The sequence below is a fragment of the Perca fluviatilis genome, chromosome 3 (assembly GCF_010015445.1).
Source record: "Perca fluviatilis chromosome 3, GENO_Pfluv_1.0, whole genome shotgun sequence".
NCBI classification, from domain to species: domain Eukaryota; kingdom Metazoa; phylum Chordata; class Actinopteri; order Perciformes; family Percidae; genus Perca; species Perca fluviatilis.
Window position 1 is genome coordinate 22657224 of NC_053114.1, and position 11072 is coordinate 22668295.

Sequence of the window (11072 nt, forward strand, 5' to 3'; positions counted from 1 at the left end):
GACGAAGACGTATCAGGTATGAATTGCCTCACGATAGTGAAGCGTTTAATTTCTGATTTCACAGTCTTTTGGAAGAGGGGACAGGGGGCCAAGCCAAACAGCAGTCACTTTCCCAGGGACACACACACTGTTTCTCTCTCCCTCTCTCTCTGTTTTTCACATACACACACATACACACACACACACACACACACACACACACATACACACACACACACACACACACACACACACACACACACAGTTATGTTCATGCCCCTACTGTTTTTGAACGACCTGTAATCACATCCCATAGCCCTAATGTCATGGATCCCATTTTCAATTTAATGTATAGATGTAATGCATTGTGGCCCAAGGAAAACATCCATCTCTATCTGGGTTTTTACATGCTGCTCATAACTGAATTGCATATTGAATAATTCAATTTGCAGCCATATATAATCACTGCATATTGCGGAGAGTAACCACAGTTTCAATACTCACCTAATGGATTGATTCAGTTATAACGGTGGGCTGGAGTAAGTAGTTTTCCTATTGGCTTGTCTAACCGCATTGTAGCCATAAAGACAAAAAAAAACCCCAAAAAAAAAAAAAAAAAAAAACCAAAAAAAAAAAAAAAAAAAAAAAATATATAAAAAAAAAAAAAGCCCCCTTTCCTTAGTGAAAGTTAAATGTTAAAAGATATAAAACATCAACATGTTCTACAAACATTACACTTATCTTGAATCTGAGGTTAACTACAGCAGTGGTTTCTAACCCTGGGGTCATGATCCCCCAATGGGTCTCACCATTAATTTGAACGGGTCACAAGATAATTTACAATTATTTAAGATAGGAAATAAAAAATAAAAATTCTGCTTTATTTTCTGTCTGCAATTGTAAAATGTAAAATGTATATTTAATGTAAATGTAAAAATTTAAAATACTGATAGTTTTATCTCTTCAGGCCTCTAAAAATTATTGTGATAAAACAAACCGAGAAGGTAACGTTGAGAATCACTTTGATTAAACTTCTCGCAAATTATAAACATAGCCCACTGTATGCAACCCTTGACGAGAAGTCAGGAACAAGTCTCCCTTTGCCAAACCCTCCTCCAAGGCGCGCTGAAGGAGAGTCTGGCAACTCCACATAGTATTCGGGGATGGGAGGAAAAGTGCTCTGGTTTAATAGGATTTCTTTAAACCAATCAGAAACGTCATGGGCGGTGCTAAACTCCAAACAGAGCCGCTGCAAAATAGTCGTGCGAGAGAAAACTCAGATTTGACAGTCTAGCTAGCTGTCTCAATTTACCATGCAGAGATATGAGGAGCAGTCAACAATAGTCCTCATAAATCCACCGAATTTCAAATTAAAAAGAAAGCGGAAGGAAACAGAAAATACATGCATCTGACGGAATTTCCTGCAGCAGTGGAATGCAAAGGATATTGACTAGTCAGAAGTAGACTTTGAGTCACAGCAACTTCATATAGCCAACATATTAATATTCATAACCTTCAAGAAAAAAAAGATGCATCCAAAATGTACAAACAGTTCATTAAAATTCATTCAAACTTTATTTGAAAAGTAAAGAAGTATCAGCTGTAAATTGAACTGTAATTGAATGTATCAAAATAACTCATGGGGCGACCTCTAGCTCACGCAGTTGAGTGTGTGCCCCATGTAGGCTGAGTCGTTGGCAGCTGCACAGGTTCAAATCTGACCTGCGGCCCTTTGCAGCATGTCGTTCCCCCCCTGTCCCCTTTCTTGTCTTCAAACTATCCTATCAATTAAAAAATAATCTTTAAAAATATATGACTCATTCAAAGGACTGGTTCATTCCAAGTTGTTAAATTTTAATGTCTTCATTTGTTAGAAGCATTGTAATGGTGTAGCTGGTCCAGGTGCTGCTAGATCGTATTGTTGCACTGTACTCATATACTGTTAGGTTGTCATGTTGTTTGAAACTATTGAAGGTAGCAGGTAACTACAGCCTTTATATGCTGCAGTAAAAATTACACTAGTTCTTATTTTTTCTTCTGACTTTTTTGCTTGTTCTACTCTATTATTGTTACTTTCACTTTATGATTTAGAGTTTGCACTACTTTACCTAAAACTGTTAAAACATGATGAATTTGGGGGTTAAGAACCCAGTCATGGCGTGATTAATAATGTAAATTAATGATTAAAAAAAATAAAGTATCCTATTTCTTTCTGAACGTAGTGGCATGAGAGTCTCACAAAAAGAAAATGCTCAATTTTGATGTATATACTTTTGTGCTAATGCGCAAAATTCTCATTTACAGTAAAGAATATTAAGTGTGAGTAATGTAAAGACTCATATATCCCCTCACTTTCTCCTCTGCACCCTCCCTCTTTTTATTGCCTCTTTCTGGACGGACACACACACACACACACACACACACACACACACACACACACGTGCGCTCGCCTGCTCCCATTGTTCCTGTGGTATTGTTCTCAGTGGATTTGTGCATATCATTCGCCCCCCCGATACATCTGCCAGCCCTGCTCCATTGTCCAGCAGCGTGCCACACAAACAGGCATCAATTAGACAGGCCGTCCCTTTCTGTAGCGATGTGATTGTTTTGGCCTGGTGTCCATTGCAGCACCTGTCTCACACATGTTGGAGTCCTTTGATGGGCCCTAACTTAATCCCTGTTCAAATTACCCAGGGGTAAAAATAGCACGGTCAGATAATGATTAGTTCAGTTAAAATTTCTTTACTTTACAAATTATTACAACCAACCACAGGACAGCGTGTATGCCATTTTTCATTTAAGCCCAGTTGAAGATCATCATGGGTATTAACACATATAAAAGGCATATTGTTAAAATGTCTCTATATTTCAGTGATCACACTCGACTGATACTGCTGTTCTTAAGGGCTTTTAGATTAGTAAGGTCAGTACTGGCAGGAAGTATGGAAATGGCAATTGAGGAGATTAGTTGATGACAAAGTGCTCAATCATGACGGTAATCATAGGGTCACACAGGTTATCTATTTACTAATGTATTAGATAGGTATCAGACATATAGCTTCAAAAATGAATCTGTTAATGCTAAAATTGTATTCCATTGTCACACATCATCTATTCACTTATTTATCACAAATATTTTATGTTTTTTTTGTTAAAGTTATATTATTCTGGCATCATGGATTTACATTGCTGTGATATCATCCGGGCGCGTCTCTCACACGCTCTCTATGAACCATTTTGAAATTTGTTGTTCCTTTCTTCAAATTATAATTACTTCTTGGTAAGTTTTTGATGGGCTTTCTATGCCTTTGTTAGAGTCAAGTAGACAGATATATGGTAAATGAGCGGGGGGGGGGCGATGACATGCAATAAAAGTTCCCAGCCAGACTCTATCCTTCCCAACCTAGGACTTGCAATCCATGGTCAGTGTCTTCAACTCCTACCGGGGCACCTCATCTCTCTATAGACTTTAACACATTCTAGTTTACAGTTTAGTTTTGCTCATTAGATTCACTTGTAATTGAGTAAAAAGTCAGTAAAGTTGAAATACCTATACTCCAGTAGATATTGTAGAACTGCCTCAACCACTTCCTAAAAGCACATCGTTATAATGGGATTCAGTTACATATAACTCTCTAAATTCTGTTTCATGGGATTTTCTACACTGCCAAGAATAGAAACAGTATTACTAACTGCTAAAATCTTGTTTTGCTTTTGTTGACATGGCAAAGTTTAAATGTAAAGAAACTGAGTATTGGCAGAAATGTCAGCACTGGCCTCCAATAACAAAAATCAGTCAAACTGCATATCTTTCCTGGTAAAATTACCACAGCTAAAGATGTCATCCTGCATATGGATCTCTGACATAAATTTATTGTCTCTAAACTCTGAAAATGTCTTGATACAAGCGTTGCAGATGCTTTCCTTTTTATTGTACTCTCTGTAAAATAAAAGCAGGCCCGAATAGTACCATAATGTAACATAATTAGTTTACCTAAAGCAGCAACCTCCAGTGCTGAAAAATGATGAAGTGCCAGAAACTGCAGTCTATTATGTGGCCACTTGAGGCTGGCTCCAAAAGGAAGTCAATCGCTAGTTTTATACAGTTTATGGTCAATCCTCATAGACCCCCATTTTAAAATGCCCAGTATGTTTACAGCCTGGTGGGGGGGCGGGGTAAATTATATTCAGACGTCACAGGAGGCGAGCAGAGCCTGAAGGCTTCAATCAGCCTGCCTCAGCTCCATCCACACTCCACCTCTTTACCCATTTTTAGCCCATTGCCAAATGGCGAAAGCCAGAGCCGACCAGAGCTGCCCACTTTGAGCATCAGAAACCTATAGGGACGTCCCGGAGACTACGTCCATTTTTTATACAGTCTAGTTTGTTTTCTCCCAACAAAGACTGCAGGAAGTGGAGTGAGTGATTGGATAATGAAAGCCAGAGCCGAGTGCTGTAAGGAGCCAGTGAGGAACCAGACAGTTCACTCACAACACGTGTGTACAACTCATATACATTTGTAACTATCACAAATACACAACAGCTGATACAAGCTAGTATCTACACCAGTCTCTGACCTGCAGAGTTGTTACTCATTCCAAAGGGTCACAGTAATCCAAAAAGGCTTCAAAAAGGTCCCTTATTTTGGCTCAAATCACTCCAGCTACACCATACTACCACCCCGTCATAAAAATACAGTTTTCCACATCATAGTTTTTTTTATTTCAAACCTTTATTTATTAAGATAATAAAAAACAACAGATTTGTTAAAGAAGTAGACAATGTAGTAAACTGACTTGAAAAGCATGATTTCACCATTTCATTATAGTGGATCAAATCCCAGTTTGTAAACATTTCATGCAAATTTAATGCAAATCCACACTGAATTATAGAAATGTGAAAATATACAAATTATAGCAGTGTAGAAAAAGACACAGTGTGTCTGTGAAACAGAAGCCACTGCATACTTCACCAATCAAAATATGAAACTGACATGCTTTTGTAAAATATTAAAGAAGCAACAGTGCAAAATTAAATCCTTGTTTTCTGTGGTTTCCATATGTCAACATCCACTGATGTGCATTTCATCTATGTCCGCTCGGATGGTGCAGAAGTAAATATTAGCTTGTGTACAAAAAGATACGGTTAATCTGTTCTCAAACTTAATGGTTTAAAAAAACCGCAGCTAATTAACCGCACACCAAAACAGGAATACATTTTAATATTGATCCCCTTATGTCCCTGGTGCATTGTGTGTGTGTGTGTGTGTGTGTGTGTGTGTGTGTGTAGACAAGAGTATGATTATGAATATTTTAAGAGCACATTTAACATGGCGAAGCCAGAGCAGCCTCGGTGAGGGATTTGCGCCTACTCTTCAGCTAATGACCCCAGGCGCTTCCAGCAAAGCTTCTTCATATTTTAAAGAAAGTCGATAGAGCTGCAGCCCAGTCAGCAGCATTAAGATTCATACAGACGCCACAGGGACCCTGAAAAAATTAATAACACGCGTGTCTAACAATCCTTCCTACGATTTAGTGGAGCACCCAAGCTCTCTGCCTGAAATGCAAAGTAGTAATGAACACACAGATAAGATCAATTCTGAACATGCATTCCCTACACTTCGAGTCAGTGCAAAAAACATACTCTTTACACCCACTCTTTCCTTCATCTCCTTCTCAACAAACACTGACCAAAGATATCCAAACACATTCTTAAAGACCTAAGATGGCACAACTGAACAAAAGCTTCTTCTTTTTTCACTTTGCCTGGCTATAATGAATTTTTCAAGACTTGTCGTCTGCAGAGGCATTGACAAGTCCTCTTACTGCAATGGAGGTCTTTGTCTAGAATCCATCTCAACAGCTCTTTACTTGTTTACAGTTCACCAGAAGTTTTCACGCTGTACTGCTAGTGCACTTCCTATCGTCCAACAAGACATGGATGCACCCGCCACACATACACTACCTTTCAAAAGTTTGGGGTCACTTAGAAATTTCCATTTCACTTCATTATAGACAAAATACCAGCGGAGATCAGTTGCATTGCTTTTTTAACCAGGGCAGCAGTTTTCAGATTACATTATGTGCTTACATAATTGCAAAAGGGTCCTCCAATGTTTTCTCAATTAGCCTTTTAAAATGATATCAGATTAGTAAACAGAATGTGCCTTTGGAACACTGGATGAATGGTTCCTGATAATGGGCAATGTAGATATTGCATTAAAGATCAGCCACTTCAACAGTCGTGAACCCTTTTGCAATTATGTAAGCACGTAATGTAATCTGAAAACTGCTGCCCTGGTTAACAAAAACAATGCAACTGATCTCAGCTGGTATTCTGTCTGTAATGGAGTGGAATGGAAATTTCTAAGTGACCCCCAAACTTTGTATGTGTTCCTTCTTTCTTTGACAAAATTACAAGAAAACAAAAAACACAGAAAGTGTTAGCACACTCATAAAAGAGAGCTTGTGTTCCTCAATGCGTCTTCCCAAGTGTAAATAACGGTTAAATGAATACATGAATGAAAATACATGTTCGGTTTTAAATAAAATCAGGATAGTTTATTATCTGTAACGTATCAGAATTTCTGTTTTAGTTAAACATTAATTCAATATCACACTGAGTGCATCTCTGCAAGGGCTGTCTCAAAGCTTAGCAAGTTGAAAAAGAAAATTACATAAAATGTACAGAAATAAGTTGAGTTTTAGGACTACCAGTAGGTGCGGTGTTGTACTGCAGTGGGCTTCCCTTAGAGTCAGGACAACAGTGCAGTGGTAGGCTCTAGCCTCCCTGGGAGGCTAGACAACATATGGCATTGTCTCCTAGAGAACAACACACCACCCAAGCAGCCTGGCAGCCTCAGTGTGTTTGCGTGTGTTTGCGTGTGTGTGTGTGTGTGTGTGTGTGTGTGTGTGTGTGTGTGTGTGTGTGTGTGTGTGTGTGTGTGTGTGTGTGCGTGTGTGTGTGTGTGTGTGTGTGTGTGTGTGTGTGTGTGTGTGTGTGTGTGTAGGGGCAAGTGATGGTGCCTGCCTGTAGTACTGTATGTGCATGTGTACAGAGGATGGAATAAAAAAGACCCTTGCCAAGTTTCTTTGCATGACAGAAGAAAATGAATTGATAATGTATGGAGAAAAACAGACATTAATCATAACACACATTTAAAAGGCTTTCAGAGAGATTAGAAACAACTATCTCCTGATGTGAACTCTTTTGTTATCTAAGCTGTATCATGAACATGCTTTAAACATGTGATAGAAGACGGACAACTAAATATTTCACATATGGAGCAACCATATGCAACTTTGGCATGCTTGTTGGGATGAGATGCTGTAACCCTTTTAATGTTCAGAGGCAGCATATTTTTCAGGATGCAGGACAGAATTAGTGAGCTGAATTAGACGGGGTCGGCGGAAGTCCTGATCGTCTAACAGAATAGTTTCCATTTTCCTGTGTGTGAGTTAAAAGGGAAAGAGGAGAATCAATAAGGCATTAGTAGAAAGCCATCAAACAATTCTGCAGCCATCTGAAGCTTATTACAGCCAGTAGGTCAGGAAGTTGGATATCATTTATTTAGGGTGAGTTACCTTAAGACTACAGTTAAATCAACTTTATTCCATCCATTTGACCACGCCGTCTGCCTCAGTTATTCAGAGAACGTGTAAATTACAATAACAAGTTGCAGGCATTTTCATATAAGCTTTGTGTTTGTCCCCAATGAATTTGAAGGACGTTTTATTAAAAAATATAAAGGGAGAGCATCTCTGCAAACAAACATGTCTACCCTCCACAGTAAGTATCTTGAATCCAAGGTCCTGTGCTAACCCAAACAATGCAGACCTGCAGCACAAGCCACTTCAAATCCTCCAGTGGAGACATCGCTCTCTGAGGCCACGATGAGAGGCTCATGTAAGCAGCTCAACAGCAGCCTGTTTGCCCATATGTGCCTCACACCCCACAGTCTCCAGTGGGTTCTGGCTCTGTGCAGTGATACCATCTCATCTGCCAACATGGACCACTTGGAAAAAAACCAATCCCTCTTCTGGTTGGCCTATTCTGCCCTCATTGGCTCATGTTATGATCTGCATAGATAGTGCAGCCAGTCTGTCCACCAAGTCAAGTGCCCAATCAAGGGCTGGCCAGTAGAAACAGAAGAAATACAGGTGAATGAAATTAAGCAATGACTGAGATGCAGAGTCAGGATTACAACTGAAAATCAGTGGAGGTACAGTGCTTTAACAGAACGAAAGAAAAACTAAAATAAAATTCATAATCTAAAGTAATTCAAAACTCTTTACAAATTCACTTTATATGATAATCGAACGTACACTCACCTAAAGAATTATTAGGAGCACCTGTTAAATTTCACATTAATGAAATTATCTAATTAACCAATCACATGGCAGCTGCTTTAATGCATGTAGGGGTGTCGTCCAGGTCTAGACAATCTCCTGAACTCCAAACTGAATGTCAGAATGGGAAAGAAAGGTGATCTAAGCAACTCTGAGCGTAGCATGGTTGTTGGTGCCAGACGGGCTGGTCTGAGTATTTCACAATCTACTCAGTTATTGGGATTTTCACCCACAACCATTTCCAGGGAATACTAAGAATTGTCTGAAAAAGGAAAAACATCCAGTATGCTGCAGTCCTGGGGGGTGAAAATGCCTTGTTGATGCATGAGGTCAGAGGAGAATGGGCCTTTGACTCAAATAACCACTTGTTACAACCGAGGTATGCAGCAAAGCATTTGTGAAACCACAACACGCACAATCTTGAGGCGGATGGGCTACACCAGCAGAAGACCCCACCAGGTACCACTCATCTCCACTAAAAATAGGAACACGAGGCTACAATTTGCACAAGCTCACCAAAATTAGACAGTTGAAGACTGAAAAAATGTTGCCTGGTCTGATGAGTCTCGATTTCTGTTGAGACATTCAGATGGTAGAGTCAGAATTTGGCGTAAACAGAATGAGAACATGGATCTGTCATGCCTTGTTACCACTGGGCAGGCTGGTGGTGGTGGGGGTGTAATGGGTGGGGCATCCCTTTCTCCTTCAGAACTGCCTTACTTATTTGTGTCATTGATTCAACAAGGTGCTGGAAGCATTCTTTAGAAATGTTGGCCCTTATTGATAGGATACGGTCCAACACGGTATTAGTATGGTGTTCCTAATAATCCTTTAGATGAGTGTATAACAGACACGAGCAGGAGAAGGAGAAGCAGTAAGTAGTGGTGTTTTGTCAAATCACCAAGGTGTGAATCCTTGGGGCCAGTATTGATGATGACATATACTGTGGGAAGGAGACAGACAGGAAAGCAGGGTCCAGTGTCATATCAGCAGTGTGTGTCTGCAGGTCCCGCGCGGCGTTTGCTTATCCCCTTGCCACCGCACATATGTTTGGGAAATGGAACAGTTGGACGTGGCCGAGGGCTAAAATGGGTCAGACCGACACAGATGGTGAAAAAACTCCCACTGGGTCACTGTCAGATGACTAACACCCACAGAAAAACGTGAGAGAATATTTGTGTGTGTATGTGTGTAAGGGAGAGATGTAGTTAAATGTTGACAGATTTGAACAGCTTGCCAACATTTTTCTTGAAACAAGGCTAGAAATAAATACAAACACAACAAGTTTTGAATTCCAATTGGGTCATGCTGTGCTCGAGTAGCCGAAAGCAAACAACAAACACTAAAGAAAACTAGTGGATGTCAAAAATTCCTGACATTAAATTTCTGCTTTTGTAACTTCTCTTCCCTGCTTCCCTTGACTTTACTTCATGCGAGCCAAAACTATATGATCAATAACTTGAGTCACTGCTCATGTTGCCATTTACTACTGCAACTGTAATCACAATAAACACACTGTGCATTTTATTTTACATAGTGCTGCTATCAAACTTGTATACCATGAGAGCTGACATTTGGGATGAATTAAAAGCTTTGGGGTTTGGCCTTGGGAAAGTGGCGGCTTCTCTACAAGAAAAAATCAATTAAGAGTTCAAGAGAACCCAAACCCATGGAGTTGGAGTTTAACGCACATCAGTGATGAAATGGAATCATCCAGACCAGTAGAAGGTATATTCTGAGACAAAAGTAAAAAAAATAAAAACATAATCTCACTGAAATAATGAGGTAATCTGCAGGCAAAGCTGTCCTACTACTGTAGTTTTCACAAATTCATGGTGTCACAGCTAAAATGCATTCAGAGCACTTCAGGCAAATGCCCTTGGTTGTCAAAACCTCCATTAGAATTGGAATGTGAGGCAATAATTGCAGAGATGAAAGGTCACTCCATTTGTTAATTATGAAAATCGGAGGGAAATTCCTTTCAGTGTAATCCTTGGCTGCCTTTTGATTTGATCTTTCAACACCATTTCCCAACACGGGCAAAGAGACGGGCCAATGCCGTCTGGTGAAGAGCACTGAACCCAAAACACATTGCCTTTCTGAATGTTATGTTACTGCCACTTATGTTTATATTTTGCTAACTGTGCTTTTATTGATTTGATGCTTTTTTTAAATCACTTTTTGTAAACCAAAAGATTCCAGTTCCAGCCTCTTTAAAAGAACTTGTGTTTGACATAGATACACGTAGGGGAGTCATCACAGAGCATCCTTCGTCTTTCACCTCAAATAAACCATGCCATCATTTAAGGACACACAAGTGTCTTTGCGCAGAATACAAGCCATGTTGTCAACCATGCATTGGTATGTGGGTGGCATGTGCTCTGTGAGGCAGTCATATGTTTACAGTGAATCTCTTGGATGAAAGTCAAGTTTGCAGCTGCAGCCTTGGAATAATTCATCCCTTGCCTTTTTACCCAGGAGGAGCCACAGGTAGTTGATGAAGTGGCAGTGCCAAGACTCCCAACTGGCGAAGACGAAGCGCAGCTGCCAGGAGTCAGCGCGGCCAGATGCCGCTGCTGATGTACCATGTGTTCCAAGCAGGGCAACAGTGTGTTTGTGTGTGAGCTGGGGTGGGAGGGGAGAGAACGAAACGCTTGCCAAGAGATTCCCACATTGATGCCAACCTGACACATGCTTGGGTACTCCCCACGGTTTGTGTTACCATCTCAGCTCTCTCACAGATCT